Consider the following 19,192-nt stretch of genomic DNA (forward strand, 5'->3'; position numbering starts at 1 on the left):
GTTTGTAGCAATAGGTATTCTTGTGCAGAGGCAATTTCATAGTCTATGAAGTTTACTGAGACGTGATTATTGCTGGTTGAAAACTTTAACCCAATACCCGCCAAAGATGACTTGAAATATAGTCAGCTGAGGCAATTTTTGTTAGTCTCTAAAGAGACTTGGGATTTTATGTCAAAAGAAATCTTTTATCCATGTGTGGATTGCAGGTCATAGGGGAATAGAGAATGATATTGCTAAAATGGAGGTATCTGCCTAAAATTTCAAATTTGTTTTAACATCCTTAGAACTCTAGTAAAGTGTAAAGCTCTACTACTCCAGGGCAATAAAATGGATTGTACTAAGTGTACTGCCAACAAAGTGATTTGTACTAAGTGTACTGTTTTGCCAACAAAGTGGATTGTACTAATTGTACTGTGTTGCCATATCCAGCATTAACTCTCATAACTTGGAATAATGCCTATGGCATGTCCAGCATTAATTGTGAAAACTTGAAATGGGCATGGTTTGTAGCGAGAAAATCACCAAAACATTAACATACATGCTGTAAGGTTAGAGTCCTGCACCATTGGTTTCGGGAGTATTAAGGCATGTACTGTTTAATGCGTTTGTAGCAATAGGTATTCTTGTGCAGAGGCAATTTCATAGTCTATGAAGTTTACTGAGACGTGATTATTGCTGGTTGAAAACTTTAACCCAATACCCGCCAAAGATGACTTGAAATATAGTCAGCTGAGGCAATTTTTGTTAGTCTCTAAAGAGACTTGGGATTTTATGTCAAAAGAAATCTTTTAACCATGTGTGGATTGCAGGTCATAGGGGAATGGAGAATGATATTCCTAAAATTGAGGTATCTGCCTAAAATTTCAAATTTGTTTTAACATCCTTAGAACTCTGGTAAAATGTAAAGTTTTACTACTCCAGGCCAATAAAATGGATTGTACTAAGTGTACTGCCAACAAAGTGATTTGTACTCAGTGTACTGTGTTGCCATCAAAGTGGATTTTAATAATTGTACTGCCAACAAAGTGATTTGTACTAAGTGTACTGTTTTGCCAACAAAGTGGATTGTACTAATTGTACTGTGTTGCCATATCCAGCATTAACTCTCATAACTTGGAATAATGCCTATGGCATGTCCAGCATTAATTGTGAAAACTTGAAATGGGCGTGGTTTGTAGAGAGAAAATCACCAAAACATTAACATACATGCTGTAAGGTTAGAGTCCTGCACCATTGGTTTCGGGAGTATTAAGGCATGTACTGTTTAATGCGTTTGTAGCAATAGGTATTCTTGTGCAGAGGCAATTTCATAGTCTATGAAGTTTACTGAGACGTGATTATTGCTGGTTGAAAACTTTAACCCAATACCCGCCAAAGATGACTTGAAATATAGTCAGCTGAGGCAATTTTTGTTAGTCTCTAAAGAGACTTGGGATTTTATGTCAAAAGAAATCTTTTAACCATGTGTGGATTGCAGGTCATAGGGGAATGGAGAATGATTGTTACGTCTCTCTCTCTATTTTTGTCTAGGGGTTCCATGAGGGACGTAACAAAACAAAAGAAAATGTTAAACATGGAGAAATCACCTTCTCTACTCCCAGCTCTGACCGCACTTTACACTGAACTTCCAGAAGAAATGACACAACACCCTTAGATTCTAACGCGGTCACAAAAGGGAAACAGAACAAATGTAAAGTATTTATAGTTTTATTAATAGGTTTAATAAAACCTTAGGGTAGGGCAGATCAGCTTATAACAAAACGGCAAACAAACAAATGGTAACCAAATCGTCAGGAGAGGGCCAGGCCAAAATAACAAACAAAACAAGGCTTCCTTAAGATTATGAGGAGCTACCTTCCCTAACAAACAAAAGGGATAAAACAAAAGACAGTCATCTTACCTCTCTCCCTGACTAATAGAAAAACAAGAGAAAAAGTTAGTGAGGTGAACCTCCAAACAAAATGGCACCCAACTCCCTACACCATTTACACCGTTTACACCGTTTACACCGTTTGTGGTGAGACCAACTCCACAGACAGGTCTCTACCATGAACACACGCTGTGATAGCTCGCAGGGGAAGAATCCACCCTCCATCTGGTTTCCTTGCTGCCTTATACCCACTGCCAGGCTCCAGCTAATGGACATCAGCTGGGGATCGTTTGAGGGCTGCATGGCAGAGAGAGAGAGAGAGAGAAAGGCAGGAGGAGGGGAGAAAACATCACCAGCAAATGCACCATCACTATTACGCCAGGGGACGTAACACCCCCACCGTTAAGATTATAAATAGGCACACAGCATTTATAATAAACAGTCACCAATGCACTTACATACTTAAAAAGCAAGAGCATTCACATGCTACCGTACTTATCCGTTAGTAAACCAGTTATGACCTAGACAATGCGTCTGCAACAACATTTTCTGGGCCTTTTTTGTAGCGGATGTCAAGATTAAATTCTTGAACGGCGAGAGACCACCGCATAAGCCGCTGACTCGAGTTAGACATGCGCTGAAGAAAAATTAACGGATTATGGTCCGTGTACACTACTATTGGCGCAAGACTACCCCCTACGTACACTTCAAAGTGCTGTAGTGCCATCAACATTGCCAGGGCCTCCTTCTCAATGACACTATAGTTCTGCTGACACCTTGAGAACTTTTTAGAGAAGTATGAAACTGGATGCTCTACACCAAGATTGTCCTCCTGTAGAAGGACCGCACCGGCTCCTGTAGCTGAGGCATCAACTTCTAACTTAAACGGGGCATCAAATTGAGGGGCTTTGAGTATGGGGGCACTGCAGAGCAAGTCCTTCGCTGCCTCGAAAGCATACCCACAACTGGGTGTCCAGACAAACCTCTTTGTAGTGCTTAGTAGATCAGTTAGTGGAGAGACCACGGAGGAAAAGTTTGGGCAGAAAGCACGGTAGTATCCACACATTCCAAGGAACCTGCGCAGTTCCCGTTTATTAGAGGGAACGTTGTAGTCAAGGACGGCCGCAATTTTGGCGTCGACAGGCTTCACCATTCCCTGTCCCACTTGTTTACCCAGGTAGCAGATCATCCCCTTAGCGAACTCGCACTTCGCAAGGTTCAAGGTCAACGAGGCATCAGCCAAGCGCTGAAAAACCTTCTCAAGGGTGGCAAGATGTTCGGTCCAAGTATGCGAGTGGATGACCACATCATCCAGGTATATTTCACAGTTTTCTACACCCGTTAACACATTATACATTAAACGTTGGAACGTTGCGGGAGCGTTTCGCATACCAAAAGCTAAGACCGAATACTGCAGAAAATTGTCTGGGGTGACAAAAGCTGATATTTCCGATGCCCGCGCAGTCAGAGGGATCTGCCAGTATCCTTTCAAGAGGTCTAGCTTTGTTACAAACTTGGCGTTACCCACTCGGTCCACACAATCTTCCATTCTAGGAAGAGGGAAGGAATCAGCTTTAGTCACGTTGTTGACTTTCCGAAAGTCTGTGCAGAAGCGATAGGTGGAGTCAGGTTTTGGTACCAATAGGCAGGGCGAACTCCAGGGGCTCTGACTTGGCACAGCAATTCCATTCTGCAACATATACTTCACTTCAGTCGTCATTATGTTACGCTTTTGGGGATTGACTCGATAAGGATGCTGCTTGATGGGAGAGGCCGTTCCAACATCAATGTCATGGGAGCACAGTGCAGTTCTGCCAGGCACATCTGAGAACAAACTAGGGAACTTATACATCAGCTCAGTCAGTTCTTTAGCTTGTGCTTCACCAAGATGAGCATGGTAAGTCTTAAGGTCACTTAGGATTGCCGAATTTGTTAACCGGGTGGAAGGAACTGGTACTTCCTTGTTACACAATCCGTCATCTTCCATGGTATAGGTGGTAACCATATTAACAGTAGCGGGGGGTACACTTGGGGTCTCACTTTTCTTTTCCTTCGTGGGTTTGTCACACTTTGTCTCACCTTTCTCTCGCACAGTCACATACCCTTTCAGCATGTTGATGTGGCACAACCGGCTTTTACATCTGCGGTCGGGTGTGTCAATAACGTAATTTACGTTACTCACTTTCTTCTTGACAACATAGGGACCCGTAAACTTGGCCTGGAACACCGAACCAGGAGTGGTTAGCAAAGCTAGAACCAAATCGCCAGGCTGAAAAGATCTGTTAACAGACTTCAGGTCATAGTGTGCTTTCATTCTTCCTTGGGATGTTTCAAGATGTTTGGCTGCCACTTCACGAGCGTTCCTTAGTCTCTGACGGAGAGTTTGGACGTATTCAGGGATACTCACAGGAGTTAGGTGTTCAGTCAACAGTTGCTCGCTCAACAACTTTAACGGCCCTCGCACCACATGACCGAAGACAAGCTCCGCTGGACTAAACCCTAGTGACTCTTGTACCGTTTCTCTCACAGCGAACAGAAGAAAGGGGAGACCCTCTTCCCAATCTTTTCCGGTCTCTACACAATAGCTGCGCAGCATCGCTTTAAGAGTTTGATGGAACCTCTCAATTGCACCCTGTGACTCTGGATGGTAAGCAGTTGATAACTGGTGCTTAATGTCAAGCTCCTTTAGAATCTGCTCAAACATCCTTGACGTGAAGTTGGTGCCACGGTCTGTCTGGATTACTTTTGGCAGACCGAAGGTGGAACAGAACTTTATCAGCTCTTTCGCAACTGTTTTGGCTTTCAAGCTGCGTAAAGGAACTGCTTCGGGAAAGCGGGTCGCAGCACACATGATAGTTAGCATATATTGATGTCCTGTCTTTGATTTGGGCAAGGGGCCCACACAATCTATGATCAATCGCTCAAATGGCTCACCCATCACAGGAATTGGCAAAAGAGGAGCGACAGGCACTCTTTGGTTTGGCTTTCCTGCGAATTGGCATACTTTACAAGATTTGCAAAAGGCAGACACAGCAGACTTTATACCAGGCCAATAGAAGTATCTGGAAAGTCGATAGTACGTCTTTGTGACTCCTAGATGACCGGACATTACATGCTCATGAGCCAGCTTCAACACATGCGTGCGGTATCCAGAAGGCAAAACGATTTGCTGCACCATCTGACAGTTTTCATCGTCTTCGTCTGGCTTCCATCTACGCATCAGCAGTCCATTATCCCAGAAATACATTACCCCCGAGTTAGGTGTTTTCCCAAGATCTGTAGCTTTAGCACACTTAGCTAGTGTTGGGTCTTCTCTCTGCGCAACTATCAGATGTTCCCGGCTCACTTTAAAGGGGGGGTTTGGCTCTGAACAAGGATCAGGCATTGGCTCCGGTTCTGTGGTCAGCGTATACTCACATGGGGTAGTACCAGGGACTAGGAAAGAATCCGCAAGATCCACCACTTCCTTGAATTTATGTGCTTGTGCACGGGTCACTGCACAGGCAGGGAATGCCGAGGGATACAAAGTAACAAGGTTAGGCTTCTCCCCCACACTTGGGGTACGTGTCACTATTGGAAAAGGAAAAACTTCGCCCCCTGCTAAATCATTCCCTATGAGTACGTCTATGCCTTCTACAGGTAACTGTCGACGGACCCCCAGTTTAACAGCACCACTGACAAGACCTGATTTTAAGTGAACCGTATGCAAAGGTACATTAGCACAGAGCATCTCAATACCACGGACCAACACATCATGTCCTGTGTACGTTTCCGCAGAAAATGGTAGGCTACGCTCAAGAATAAAGGACTGCGCCGCCCCTGTATCTCTAAGCATTACTACTGGCTTAAACTCAGTATCCGGATATATAGAAACCATGCCCTCCAGAAGAAATGGCTGGTAACTTTCTACATCAGCCGGGCTTAACGTTGGTAAGGACTGAGCCAGTGCTACGTTCTTCGTTTTCGAACCCTTTTGCTTCCATCTGTGGCAGTCTGCAATCAAATGTTCAGGGCTTAGACAGAAAAAACATTCACGTCTCTCACTATTTAGCGACTTAAACCTACGAGCACCTTTTGGGAAATTTTCAGCTCCAACAGGGCGGGTTACAGGAGGAATCATGTTCAACGTATCGGCCGCATATGGCATGGCCAATCTTGTCTGCCGAGGAGCAGAGAAAACGGTACGATGGGTCAACACAAACTCGTCAGCCAAGACAGCAGCGTTAGACAGACAAGCAACTTTTTGCTCGTTCAAATGAACTACCACATTCTCTGGCACACAATTCTTAAAGTCTTCTAGCATGATTAACTCCTGTAATTGTTCCAGAGTTGTTATCTTGCTAGAGAGACACCATTTTTCAAAGAGAATCTTTTTCTCTCTTGCGAACTCTACGTAAGACTGTCTGGCTGTTTTCACATGTCGCCGAAATTTTTGCCGGTATGCCTCAGGGACAAGTTCAAATGCGCGCAAAACCGCTGCCTTGATTATATCATAATCAAGAGAAGACTCGATTGGCAGGGAAGAACAGACCTCCTGCGCTTTTCCAGTTAGGCTACACTGCAATAACAGAGCCCACATCTCTTTTGGCCACGCTAACTTTCCTGCAACTCGCTCAAATGTGACAAAATAGGAATCTACCTCCGCTTCCCTGAACGGCGGTACCAGTTTAATATATCGACTGGGGTCAAAAGGACCGGCAGGAGAGACATGGGTATGCTCATCCGCCAAAGGCCTACTAGGTGTCAATGTAGGAGAGGAAATTGAAGAGGTTTTGGTATCTGGCAACGGCACAGCCGTACGCTGAGCTTCCAAAGCCAATCTTTGCAACTTAATATCCCGCTCAGCCTCTATTTCAACAGTTCTCAATTTAATCATCTGAGCTTCACATTCCTGCTTCTTTATTTCCAATTCCAACTCTTTTAACCTCACCGCCAACCTAGGGTCCTGTAAAGCCACAAAGTCAGTTTCAGGCTGACCTTCACTATGTTCCTCTTTATCTGCTGCTACACGTTGCTCTACCTCCTCACCATCATCACTTTCACTTGCCAAAATTCCATCACTTACCAATTTGGCATACACCCTTTCTTTAATGACCTGTTTGGTAGCTTCTTTGACAATGAGGATATTAAAAAACTCTGCTATCTGAATAAGATCTCGCTTTCTACAGCGATTAAAGACGTCAATAGTCGGTGCAAGAGTAAACGAGACTAGATCAAATTCCATCTTTTAATCTCCCCACTATGCTCTCCTCTTTCACACAAAACAGAAAACAGCCAGCAATCAAGAACAAAGTTGTACTCACCAAAGTAGAGTTGCTTGCAAACGAATTTTCAAATTAAATAACGATGAGCTAATTGTCACAGGGCAAATGTATGTATTGCACATACCGCAAGCTTCACAACATTACACTAACGCATAGGACGAGCCCCCAATTGTTACGTCTCTCTCTCTATTTTTGTCTAGGGGTTCCATGAGGGACGTAACAAAACAAAAGAAAATGTTAAACATGGAGAAATCACCTTCTCTACTCCCAGCTCTGACCGCACTTTACACTGAACTTCCAGAAGAAATGACACAACACCCTTAGATTCTAACGCGGTCACAAAAGGGAAACAGAACAAATGTAAAGTATTTATAGTTTTATTAATAGGTTTAATAAAACCTTAGGGTAGGGCAGATCAGCTTATAACAAAACGGCAAACAAACAAATGGTAACCAAATCGTCAGGAGAGGGCCAGGCCAAAATAACAAACAAAACAAGGCTTCCTTAAGATTATGAGGAGCTACCTTCCCTAACAAACAAAAGGGATAAAACAAAAGACAGTCATCTTACCTCTCTCCCTGACTAATAGAAAAACAAGAGAAAAAGTTAGTGAGGTGAACCTCCAAACAAAATGGCACCCAACTCCCTACACCATTTACACCGTTTACACCGTTTACACCGTTTGTGGTGAGACCAACTCCACAGACAGGTCTCTACCATGAACACACGCTGTGATAGCTCGCAGGGGAAGAATCCACCCTCCATCTGGTTTCCTTGCTGCCTTATACCCACTGCCAGGCTCCAGCTAATGGACATCAGCTGGGGATCGTTTGAGGGCTGCATGGCAGAGAGAGAGAGAGAGAGAAAGGCAGGAGGAGGGGAGAAAACATCACCAGCAAATGCACCATCACTATTACGCCAGGGGACGTAACACCCCCACCGTTAAGATTATAAATAGGCACACAGCATTTATAATAAACAGTCACCAATGCACTTACATACTTAAAAAGCAAGAGCATTCACATGCTACCGTACTTATCCGTTAGTAAACCAGTTATGACCTAGACAATGCGTCTGCAACAACATTTTCTGGGCCTTTTTTGTAGCGGATGTCAAGATTAAATTCTTGAACGGCGAGAGACCACCGCATAAGCCGCTGACTCGAGTTAGACATGCGCTGAAGAAAAATTAACGGATTATGGTCCGTGTACACTACTATTGGCGCAAGACTACCCCCTACGTACACTTCAAAGTGCTGTAGTGCCATCAACATTGCCAGGGCCTCCTTCTCAATGACACTATAGTTCTGCTGACACCTTGAGAACTTTTTAGAGAAGTATGAAACTGGATGCTCTACACCAAGATTGTCCTCCTGTAGAAGGACCGCACCGGCTCCTGTAGCTGAGGCATCAACTTCTAACTTAAACGGGGCATCAAATTGAGGGGCTTTGAGTATGGGGGCACTGCAGAGCAAGTCCTTCGCTGCCTCGAAAGCATACCCACAACTGGGTGTCCAGACAAACCTCTTTGTAGTGCTTAGTAGATCAGTTAGTGGAGAGACCACGGAGGAAAAGTTTGGGCAGAAAGCACGGTAGTATCCACACATTCCAAGGAACCTGCGCAGTTCCCGTTTATTAGAGGGAACGTTGTAGTCAAGGACGGCCGCAATTTTGGCGTCGACAGGCTTCACCATTCCCTGTCCCACTTGTTTACCCAGGTAGCAGATCATCCCCTTAGCGAACTCGCACTTCGCAAGGTTCAAGGTCAACGAGGCATCAGCCAAGCGCTGAAAAACCTTCTCAAGGGTGGCAAGATGTTCGGTCCAAGTATGCGAGTGGATGACCACATCATCCAGGTATATTTCACAGTTTTCTACACCCGTTAACACATTATACATTAAACGTTGGAACGTTGCGGGAGCGTTTCGCATACCAAAAGCTAAGACCGAATACTGCAGAAAATTGTCTGGGGTGACAAAAGCTGATATTTCCGATGCCCGCGCAGTCAGAGGGATCTGCCAGTATCCTTTCAAGAGGTCTAGCTTTGTTACAAACTTGGCGTTACCCACTCGGTCCACACAATCTTCCATTCTAGGAAGAGGGAAGGAATCAGCTTTAGTCACGTTGTTGACTTTCCGAAAGTCTGTGCAGAAGCGATAGGTGGAGTCAGGTTTTGGTACCAATAGGCAGGGCGAACTCCAGGGGCTCTGACTTGGCACAGCAATTCCATTCTGCAACATATACTTCACTTCAGTCGTCATTATGTTACGCTTTTGGGGATTGACTCGATAAGGATGCTGCTTGATGGGAGAGGCCGTTCCAACATCAATGTCATGGGAGCACAGTGCAGTTCTGCCAGGCACATCTGAGAACAAACTAGGGAACTTATACATCAGCTCAGTCAGTTCTTTAGCTTGTGCTTCACCAAGATGAGCATGGTAAGTCTTAAGGTCACTTAGGATTGCCGAATTTGTTAACCGGGTGGAAGGAACTGGTACTTCCTTGTTACACAATCCGTCATCTTCCATGGTATAGGTGGTAACCATATTAACAGTAGCGGGGGGTACACTTGGGGTCTCACTTTTCTTTTCCTTCGTGGGTTTGTCACACTTTGTCTCACCTTTCTCTCGCACAGTCACATACCCTTTCAGCATGTTGATGTGGCACAACCGGCTTTTACATCTGCGGTCGGGTGTGTCAATAACGTAATTTACGTTACTCACTTTCTTCTTGACAACATAGGGACCCGTAAACTTGGCCTGGAACACCGAACCAGGAGTGGTTAGCAAAGCTAGAACCAAATCGCCAGGCTGAAAAGATCTGTTAACAGACTTCAGGTCATAGTGTGCTTTCATTCTTCCTTGGGATGTTTCAAGATGTTTGGCTGCCACTTCACGAGCGTTCCTTAGTCTCTGACGGAGAGTTTGGACGTATTCAGGGATACTCACAGGAGTCAGGTGTTCAGTCAACAGTTGCTCGCTCAACAACTTTAACGGCCCTCGCACCACATGACCGAAGACAAGCTCCGCTGGACTAAACCCTAGTGACTCTTGTACCGTTTCTCTCACAGCGAACAGAAGAAAGGGGAGACCCTCTTCCCAATCTTTTCCGGTCTCTACACAATAGCTGCGCAGCATCGCTTTAAGAGTTTGATGGAACCTCTCAATTGCACCCTGTGACTCTGGATGGTAAGCAGTTGATAACTGGTGCTTAATGTCAAGCTCCTTTAGAATCTGCTCAAACATCCTTGACGTGAAGTTGGTGCCACGGTCTGTCTGGATTACTTTTGGCAGACCGAAGGTGGAACAGAACTTTATCAGCTCTTTCGCAACTGTTTTGGCTTTCAAGCTGCGTAAAGGAACTGCTTCGGGAAAGCGGGTCGCAGCACACATGATAGTTAGCATATATTGATGTCCTGTCTTTGATTTGGGCAAGGGGCCCACACAATCTATGATCAATCGCTCAAATGGCTCACCCATCACAGGAATTGGCAAAAGAGGAGCGACAGGCACTCTTTGGTTTGGCTTTCCTGCGAATTGGCATACTTTACAAGATTTGCAAAAGGCAGACACAGCAGACTTTATACCAGGCCAATAGAAGTATCTGGAAAGTCGATAGTACGTCTTTGTGACTCCTAGATGACCGGACATTACATGCTCATGAGCCAGCTTCAACACATGCGTGCGGTATCCAGAAGGCAAAACGATTTGCTGCACCATCTGACAGTTTTCATCGTCTTCGTCTGGCTTCCATCTACGCATCAGCAGTCCATTATCCCAGAAATACATTACCCCCGAGTTAGGTGTTTTCCCAAGATCTGTAGCTTTAGCACACTTAGCTAGTGTTGGGTCTTCTCTCTGCGCAACTATCAGATGTTCCCGGCTCACTTTAAAGGGGGGGTTTGGCTCTGAACAAGGATCAGGCATTGGCTCCGGTTCTGTGGTCAGCGTATACTCACATGGGGTAGTACCAGGGACTAGGAAAGAATCCGCAAGATCCACCACTTCCTTGAATTTATGTGCTTGTGCACGGGTCACTGCACAGGCAGGGAATGCCGAGGGATACAAAGTAACAAGGTTAGGCTTCTCCCCCACACTTGGGGTACGTGTCACTATTGGAAAAGGAAAAACTTCGCCCCCTGCTAAATCATTCCCTATGAGTACGTCTATGCCTTCTACAGGTAACTGTCGACGGACCCCCAGTTTAACAGCACCACTGACAAGACCTGATTTTAAGTGAACCGTATGCAAAGGTACATTAGCACAGAGCATCTCAATACCACGGACCAACACATCATGTCCTGTGTACGTTTCCGCAGAAAATGGTAGGCTACGCTCAAGAATAAAGGACTGCGCCGCCCCTGTATCTCTAAGCATTACTACTGGCTTAAACTCAGTATCCGGATATATAGAAACCATGCCCTCCAGAAGAAATGGCTGGTAACTTTCTACATCAGCCGGGCTTAACGTTGGTAAGGACTGAGCCAGTGCTACGTTCTTCGTTTTCGAACCCTTTTGCTTCCATCTGTGGCAGTCTGCAATCAAATGTTCAGGGCTTAGACAGAAAAAACATTCACGTCTCTCACTATTTAGCGACTTAAACCTAAGAGCACCTTTTGGGAAATTTTCAGCTCCAACAGGGCGGGTTACAGGAGGAATCATGTTCAACGTATCGGCCGCATATGGCATGGCCAATCTTGTCTGCCGAGGAGCAGAGAAAACGGTACGATGGGTCAACACAAACTCGTCAGCCAAGATAGCAGCGTTAGACAGACAAGCAACTTTTTGCTCGTTCAAATAAACTACCACATTCTCTGGCACACAATTCTTAAAGTCTTCTAGCATGATTAACTCCTGTAATTGTTCCAGAGTTGTTATCTTGCTAGAGAGACACCATTTTTCAAAGAGAATCTTTTTCTCTCTTGCGAACTCTACGTAAGACTGTCTGGCTGTTTTCACATGTCGCCGAAATTTTTGCCGGTATGCCTCAGGGACAAGTTCAAATGCGCGCAAAACCGCTGCCTTGATTATATCATAATCAAGAGAAGACTCGATTGGCAGGGAAGAACAGACCTCCTGCGCTTTTCCAGTTAGGCTACACTGCAATAACAGAGCCCACATCTCTTTTGGCCACGCTAACTTTCCTGCAACTCGCTCAAATGTGACAAAATAGGAATCTACCTCCGCTTCCCTGAACGGCGGTACCAGTTTAATATATCGACTGGGGTCAAAAGGACCGGCAGGAGAGACATGGGTATGCTCATCCGCCAAAGGCCTACTAGGTGTCAATGTAGGAGAGGAAATTGAAGAGGTTTTGGTATCTGGCAACGGCACAGCCGTACGCTGAGCTTCCAAAGCCAATCTTTGCAACTTAATATCCCGCTCAGCCTCTATTTCAACAGTTCTCAATTTAATCATCTGAGCTTCACATTCCTGCTTCTTTATTTCCAATTCCAACTCTTTTAACCTCACCGCCAACCTAGGGTCCTGTAAAGCCACAAAGTCAGTTTCAGGCTGACCTTCACTATGTTCCTTTTTATCTGCTGCTACACGTTGCTCTACCTCCTCACCATCATCACTTTCACTTGCCAAAATTCCATCACTTACCAATTTGGCATACACCCTTTCTTTAATGACCTGTTTGGTAGCTTCTTTGACAATGAGGATATTAAAAAACTCTGCTATCTGAATAAGATCTCGCTTTCTACAGCGATTAAAGACGTCAATAGTCGGTGCAAGAGTAAACGAGACTAGATCAAATTCCATCTTTTAATCTCCCCACTATGCTCTCCTCTTTCACACAAAACAGAAAACAGCCAGCAATCAAGAACAAAGTTGTACTCACCAAAGTAGAGTTGCTTGCAAACGAATTTTCAAATTAAATAACGATGAGCTAATTGTCACAGGGCAAATGTATGTATTGCACATACCGCAAGCTTCACAACATTACACTAACGCATAGGACGAGCCCCCAATTGTTACGTCTCTCTCTCTATTTTTGTCTAGGGGTTCCATGAGGGACGTAACAAAACAAAAGAAAATGTTAAACATGGAGAAATCACCTTCTCTACTCCCAGCTCTGACCGCACTTTACACTGAACTTCCAGAAGAAATGACACAACACCCTTAGATTCTAACGCGGTCACAAAAGGGAAACAGAACAAATGTAAAGTATTTATAGTTTTATTAATAGGTTTAATAAAACCTTAGGGTAGGGCAGATCAGCTTATAACAAAACGGCAAACAAACAAATGGTAACCAAATCGTCAGGAGAGGGCCAGGCCAAAATAACAAACAAAACAAGGCTTCCTTAAGATTATGAGGAGCTACCTTCCCTAACAAACAAAAGGGATAAAACAAAAGACAGTCATCTTACCTCTCTCCCTGACTAATAGAAAAACAAGAGAAAAAGTTAGTGAGGTGAACCTCCAAACAAAATGGCACCCAACTCCCTACACCATTTACACCGTTTACACCGTTTACACCGTTTGTGGTGAGACCAACTCCACAGACAGGTCTCTACCATGAACACGCGCTGTGATAGCTCGCAGGGGAAGAATCCACCCTCCATCTGGTTTCCTTGCTGCCTTATACCCACTGCCAGGCTCCAGCTAATGGACATCAGCTGGGGATCGTTTGAGGGCTGCATGGCAGAGAGAGAGAGAGAGAGAAAGGCAGGAGGAGGGGAGAAAACATCACCAGCAAATGCACCATCACTATTACGTCAGGGGACGTAACAATGATATTCCTAAAATTGAGGTATCTGCCTAAAATTTCAAATTTGTTTTAACATCCTTAGAACTCTGGTAAAATGTAAAGTTTTACTACTCCAGGCCAATAAAATGGATTGTACTAAGTGTACTGCCAACAAAGTGATTTGTACTCAGTGTACTGTGTTGCCATCAAAGTGGATTTTAATAATTGTACTGCCAACAAAGTGATTTGTACTAAGTGTACTGTTTTGCCAACAAAGTGGATTGTACTAATTGTACTGTGTTGCCATATCCAGCATTAACTCTCATAACTTGGAATAATGCCTATGGCATGTCCAGCATTAATTGTGAAAACTTGAAATGGGCGTGGTTTGTAGAGAGAAAATCACCAAAACATTAACATACATGCTGTAAGGTTAGAGTCCTGCACCATTGGTTTCGGGAGTATTAAGGCATGTACTGTTTAATGCGTTTGTAGCAATAGGTATTCTTGTGCAGAGGCAATTTCATAGTCTATGAAGTTTACTGAGACGTGATTATTGCTGGTTGAAAACTTTAACCCAATACCCGCCAAAGATGACTTGAAATATAGTCAGCTGAGGCAATTTTTGTTAGTCTCTAAAGAGACTTGGGATTTTATGTCAAAAGAAATCTTTTATCCATGTGTGGGTTGCAGGTCATAGGGGAATGGAGAATGATATTCCTAAAATTGAGGTATCTGCCTAAAATTTCAAATTTGTTTTAACATCCTTAGAACTCTGGTAAAATGTAAAGTTTTACTACTCCAGGCCAATAAAATGGATTGTACTAAGTGTACTGCCAACAAAGTGATTTGTACTCAGTGTACTGTGTTGCCATCAAAGTGGATTTTAATAATTGTACTGCCAACAAAGTGATTTGTACTAAGTGTACTGTTTTGCCAACAAAGTGGATTGTACTAATTGTACTGTGTTGCCATATCCAGCATTAACTCTCATAACTTGGAATAATGCCTATGGCATGTCCAGCATTAATTGTGAAAACTTGAAATGGGCGTGGTTTGTAGAGAGAAAATCACCAAAACATTAACATACATGCTGTAAGGTTAGAGTCCTGCACCATTGGTTTCGGGAGTATTAAGGCATGTACTGTTTAATGCGTTTGTAGCAATAGGTATTCTTGTGCAGAGGCAATTTCATAGTCTATGAAGTTTACTGAGACGTGATTATTGCTGGTTGAAAACTTTAACCCAATACCCGCCAAAGATGACTTGAAATATAGTCAGCTGAGGCAATTTTTGTTAGTCTCTAAAGAGACTTGGGATTTTATGTCAAAAGAAATCTTTTAACCATGTGTGGATTGCAGGTCATAGGGGAATGGAGAATGATATTCCTAAAATTGAGGTATCTGCCTAAAATTTCAAATTTGTTTTAACATCCTTAGAACTCTGGTAAAATGTAAAGTTTTACTACTCCAGGCCAATAAAATGGATTGTACTAAGTGTACTGCCAACAAAGTGATTTGTACTCAGTGTACTGTGTTGCCATCAAAGTGGATTTTAATAATTGTACTGCCAACAAAGTGATTTGTACTAAGTGTACTGTTTTGCCAACAAAGTGGATTGTACTAATTGTACTGTGTTGCCATATCCAGCATTAACTCTCATAACTTGGAATAATGCCTATGGCATGTCCAGCATTAATTGTGAAAACTTGAAATGGGCGTGGTTTGTAGAGAGAAAATCACCAAAACATTAACATACATGCTGTAAGGTTAGAGTCCTGCACCATTAGTTTCGGGAGTATTAAGGCATGTACTGTTTAATGCGTTTGTAGCAATAGGTATTCTTGTGCAGAGGCAATTTCATAGTCTATGAAGTTTACTGAGACGTGATTATTGCTGGTTGAAAACTTTAACCCAATACCCGCCAAAGATGACTTGAAATATAGTCAGCTGAGGCAATTTTTGTTAGTCTCTAAAGAGACTTGGGATTTTATGTCAAAAGAAATCTTTTAACCATGTGTGGATTGCAGGTCATAGGGGAATGGAGAATGATTGTTACGTCTCTCTCTCTATTTTTGTCTAGGGGTTCCATGAGGGACGTAACAAAACAAAAGAAAATGTTAAACATGGAGAAATCACCTTCTCTACTCCCAGCTCTGACCGCACTTTACACTGAACTTCCAGAAGAAATGACACAACACCCTTAGATTCTAACGCGGTCACAAAAGGGAAACAGAACAAATGTAAAGTATTTATAGTTTTATTAATAGGTTTAATAAAACCTTAGGGTAGGGCAGATCAGCTTATAACAAAACGGCAAACAAACAAATGGTAACCAAATCGTCAGGAGAGGGCCAGGCCAAAATAACAAACAAAACAAGGCTTCCTTAAGATTATGAGGAGCTACCTTCCCTAACAAACAAAAGGGATAAAACAAAAGACAGTCATCTTACCTCTCTCCCTGACTAATAGAAAAACAAGAGAAAAAGTTAGTGAGGTGAACCTCCAAACAAAATGGCACCCAACTCCCTACACCATTTACACCGTTTACACCGTTTACACCGTTTGTGGTGAGACCAACTCCACAGACAGGTCTCTACCATGAACACACGCTGTGATAGCTCGCAGGGGAAGAATCCACCCTCCATCTGGTTTCCTTGCTGCCTTATACCCACTGCCAGGCTCCAGCTAATGGACATCAGCTGGGGATCGTTTGAGGGCTGCATGGCAGAGAGAGAGAGAGAGAGAAAGGCAGGAGGAGGGGAGAAAACATCACCAGCAAATGCACCATCACTATTACGCCAGGGGACGTAACACCCCCACCGTTAAGATTATAAATAGGCACACAGCATTTATAATAAACAGTCACCAATGCACTTACATACTTAAAAAGCAAGAGCATTCACATGCTACCGTACTTATCCGTTAGTAAACCAGTTATGACCTAGACAATGCGTCTGCAACAACATTTTCTGGGCCTTTTTTGTAGCGGATGTCAAGATTAAATTCTTGAACGGCGAGAGACCACCGCATAAGCCGCTGACTCGAGTTAGACATGCGCTGAAGAAAAATTAACGGATTATGGTCCGTGTACACTACTATTGGCGCAAGACTACCCCCTACGTACACTTCAAAGTGCTGTAGTGCCATCAACATTGCCAGGGCCTCCTTCTCAATGACACTATAGTTCTGCTGACACCTTGAGAACTTTTTAGAGAAGTATGAAACTGGATGCTCTACACCAAGATTGTCCTCCTGTAGAAGGACCGCACCGGCTCCTGTAGCTGAGGCATCAACTTCTAACTTAAACGGGGCATCAAATTGAGGGGCTTTGAGTATGGGGGCACTGCAGAGCAAGTCCTTCGCTGCCTCGAAAGCATACCCACAACTGGGTGTCCAGACAAACCTCTTTGTAGTGCTTAGTAGATCAGTTAGTGGAGAGACCACGGAGGAAAAGTTTGGGCAGAAAGCACGGTAGTATCCACACATTCCAAGGAACCTGCGCAGTTCCCGTTTATTAGAGGGAACGTTGTAGTCAAGGACGGCCGCAATTTTGGCGTCGACAGGCTTCACCATTCCCTGTCCCACTTGTTTACCCAGGTAGCAGATCATCCCCTTAGCGAACTCGCACTTCGCAAGGTTCAAGGTCAACGAGGCATCAGCCAAGCGCTGAAAAACCTTCTCAAGGGTGGCAAGATGTTCGGTCCAAGTATGCGAGTGGATGACCACATCATCCAGGTATATTTCACAGTTTTCTACACCCGTTAACACATTATACATTAAACGTTGGAACGTTGCGGGAGCGTTTCGCATACCAAAAGCTAAGACCGAATACTGCAGAAAATTGTCTGGGGTGACAAAAGCTGATATTTCCGATGCCCGCGCAGTCAGAGGGATCTGCCAGTATCCTTTCAAGAGGTCTAGCTTTGTTACAAACTTGGCGTTACCCACTCGGTCCACACAATCTTCCATTCTAGGAAGAGGGAAGGAATCAGCTTTAGTCACGTTGTTGACTTTCCGAAAGTCTGTGCAGAAGCGATAGGTGGAGTCAGGTTTTGGTACCAATAGGCAGGGCGAACTCCAGGGGCTCTGACTTGGCACAGCAATTCCATTCTGCAACATATACTTCACTTCAGTCGTCATTATGTTACGCTTTTGGGGATTGACTCGATAAGGATGCTGCTTGATGGGAGAGGCCGTTCCAACATCAATGTCATGGGAGCACAGTGCAGTTCTGCCAGGCACATCTGAGAACAAACTAGGGAACTTATACATCAGCTCAGTCAGTTCTTTAGCTTGTGCTTCACCAAGATGAGCATGGTAAGTCTTAAGGTCACTTAGGATTGCCGAATTTGTTAACCGGGTGGAAGGAACTGGTACTTCCTTGTTACACAATCCGTCATCTTCCATGGTATAGGTGGTAACCATATTAACAGTAGCGGGGGGTACACTTGGGGTCTCACTTTTCTTTTCCTTCGTGGGTTTGTCACACTTTGTCTCACCTTTCTCTCGCACAGTCACATACCCTTTCAGCATGTTGATGTGGCACAACCGGCTTTTACATCTGCGGTCGGGTGTGTCAATAACGTAATTTACGTTACTCACTTTCTTCTTGACAACATAGGGACCCGTAAACTTGGCCTGGAACACCGAACCAGGAGTGGTTAGCAAAGCTAGAACCAAATCGCCAGGCTGAAAAGATCTGTTAACAGACTTCAGGTCATAGTGTGCTTTCATTCTTCCTTGGGATGTTTCAAGATGTTTGGCTGCCACTTCACGAGCGTTCCTTAGTCTCTGACGGAGAGTTTGGACGTATTCAGGGATACTCACAGGAGTTAGGTGTTCAGTCAACAGTTGCTCGCTCAACAACTTTAACGGCCCTCGCACCACATGACCGAAGACAAGCTCCGCTGGACTAAACCCTAGTGACTCTTGTACCGTTTCTCTCACAGCGAACAGAAGAAAGGGGAGACCCTCTTCCCAATCTTTTCCGGTCTCTACACAATAGCTGCGCAGCATCGCTTTAAGAGTTTGATGGAACCTCTCAATTGCACCCTGTGACTCTGGATGGTAAGCAGTTGATAACTGGTGCTTAATGTCAAGCTCCTTTAGAATCTGCTCAAACATCCTTGACGTGAAGTTGGTGCCACGGTCTGTCTGGATTACTTTTGGCAGACCGAAGGTGGAACAGAACTTTATCAGCTCTTTCGCAACTGTTTTGGCTTTCAAGCTGCGTAAAGGAACTGCTTCGGGAAAGCGGGTCGCAGCACACATGATAGTTAGCATATATTGATGTCCTGTCTTTGATTTGGGCAAGGGGCCCACACAATCTATGATCAATCGCTCAAATGGCTCACCCATCACA

The 19,192-nt window shown here is 44.2% G+C and overlaps 6 non-coding genes across 6 annotated transcripts; all 6 read left to right on the forward strand.

Annotated features, from left to right (window-relative positions):
- Positions 1 to 16: 16 nt before the first annotated feature.
- Positions 17 to 157, forward strand: LOC134127463 (U4 spliceosomal RNA). The gene has a single exon (XR_009956179.1). It is a non-coding gene; the product is annotated as a U4 spliceosomal RNA (small nuclear RNA).
- A 462-nt stretch (positions 158 to 619) lies between these two features.
- LOC134127464 (U4 spliceosomal RNA) lies at positions 620 to 760 on the forward strand. The gene has a single exon (XR_009956180.1). It is a non-coding gene; the product is annotated as a U4 spliceosomal RNA (small nuclear RNA).
- A 527-nt stretch (positions 761 to 1,287) lies between these two features.
- On the forward strand, positions 1,288 to 1,428 carry LOC134127465 (U4 spliceosomal RNA). Its single transcript, XR_009956181.1, has one exon. It is a non-coding gene; the product is annotated as a U4 spliceosomal RNA (small nuclear RNA).
- A 12,903-nt stretch (positions 1,429 to 14,331) lies between these two features.
- On the forward strand, positions 14,332 to 14,472 carry LOC134127466 (U4 spliceosomal RNA). Its single transcript, XR_009956182.1, has one exon. It is a non-coding gene; the product is annotated as a U4 spliceosomal RNA (small nuclear RNA).
- Positions 14,473 to 14,999: 527 nt separating this feature from the next.
- On the forward strand, positions 15,000 to 15,140 carry LOC134127467 (U4 spliceosomal RNA). Its single transcript, XR_009956183.1, has one exon. It is a non-coding gene; the product is annotated as a U4 spliceosomal RNA (small nuclear RNA).
- Positions 15,141 to 15,667: 527 nt separating this feature from the next.
- LOC134127468 (U4 spliceosomal RNA) lies at positions 15,668 to 15,808 on the forward strand. The gene has a single exon (XR_009956184.1). It is a non-coding gene; the product is annotated as a U4 spliceosomal RNA (small nuclear RNA).
- Positions 15,809 to 19,192: the final 3,384 nt, after the last annotated feature.

Source organism: Pungitius pungitius, chromosome 4, assembly GCF_949316345.1.
Source record: "Pungitius pungitius chromosome 4, fPunPun2.1, whole genome shotgun sequence".
NCBI lineage: Eukaryota > Metazoa > Chordata > Actinopteri > Perciformes > Gasterosteidae > Pungitius > Pungitius pungitius.